The 1,344-nt window shown below is 37.5% G+C and overlaps 1 non-coding gene across 1 annotated transcript; it reads right to left on the bottom strand.

The window, feature by feature from the left end:
- Window positions 1-639: 639 nt before the first annotated feature.
- On the bottom strand, window positions 640-785 carry LOC129519014 (U4 spliceosomal RNA). Its single transcript, XR_008666324.1, has one exon. It is a non-coding gene; the product is annotated as a U4 spliceosomal RNA (small nuclear RNA).
- Window positions 786-1,344: the final 559 nt, after the last annotated feature.

Below are 1,344 nucleotides of genomic sequence, written 5' to 3'. Positions count from 1 at the left end.
AAAATCTGGGTGGAGCCACGTTGTTGGATATATATAAGTCTGGATTTCCTGAGAATACTCTTGGCTACAGCAAAAACAAAACAAAACAACTATACAATTTAACAGAAAATTCAATCAGAAAATACTTGATTCCACATATAAGCAAGACTCCGCTGTAAATTCTGGAAAGGATACATGCCACTGATCCAGGATAGAGGCGACAATATGAAGAAAGACTCAGAGTCTCACTGAATTTTAATCTGGGTGACAGTGGGACCAAGACTCAGACTCAGATTCAAACTGAAATTGGACTCAGACTCGGACCCCGAGGCTTTGTCTCCTCCAGTTTTTATCAAGAAATCTAGCAGATTGGCTATAGGAATGATTAACTTTGGGAGGCAGAGAAAAACATGTTTACTTCAAAAGATAAAAGAATAGACTATTGACTCAAAGAAGGGGGAGCAAAGAAGCTGTATCTGGAGAACAATGTGGTCAAGAGCCAGTATGCTGACTCAGGACCTTCCATATCCCCAGTGTGCTGAGGACTACAAGATTCAGTTCTCAGGCTCTGCAGCTGGTTCCCCACAAATACAAAAACTTTTTAAAATCAATTTTACTGAGCTATAGCTTATATTCAATATAATGCATCCATTTTGGGTGTATAATTCAATAAATTTGGATAAATTCATTCTCACATGTAACCCCTACGGTGGAAATATAGAACATTGGTATGAAGGTTTTTCAATTAGCAATAATCACGCCTCGGATAAACCTCATTGGCTACGATACTGCCACTGCGCAAAGCTGGTATGAAGGCTTTTAAGATCCCTGTCACTTTCTTCATGAAGCTCATCATGTTGCTAGAGAGAAAATCATGCATGCATGTAAATTAGAGAAAGATATAAAGAAGTAAAGGATAAGTTTCAATAACTGTAACAGTTCTTGAAGAATGGCACTTTGGTGAGGATATCCATTGTAAAATGCCTGGTTCTAATGCAAATATATTTGGGGCAGGAAGCTTGCCATCAACATAAAAGTCAAGGGAGAAATCAGGCCAGGATACAAGACTTTCATTTCCCCAAATATCTCACCAATATGAAATGCCCATAATTATTCACAACCTTGGCTTAAAATATTTGGAATATCTTTGGAACATAAGTAACAAAATGCACATAAATTTTTCAAGAGTGACATTTATGGGATATGTAGAAAGCCAGCACTCCACAAACATAAGTTTATGGTGTCATTTTAAGATTTTCTGGCTACCACCTCATAAGAAGATAGGGAACTTCAGGACAAATGAGGAATTAGCAAAGCAAGTACTCAATATCCTCCCAACTCCTCTGTTTTTTTTTTATAACCAGA

Source organism: Nyctereutes procyonoides, unplaced genomic scaffold (genome assembly GCF_905146905.1).
Source record: "Nyctereutes procyonoides isolate TBG_1078 unplaced genomic scaffold, NYPRO_anot_genome, whole genome shotgun sequence".
NCBI classification, from domain to species: Eukaryota; Metazoa; Chordata; class Mammalia; order Carnivora; family Canidae; genus Nyctereutes; species Nyctereutes procyonoides.
This window is presented reverse-complemented; position numbering and strand designations above follow the sequence as displayed.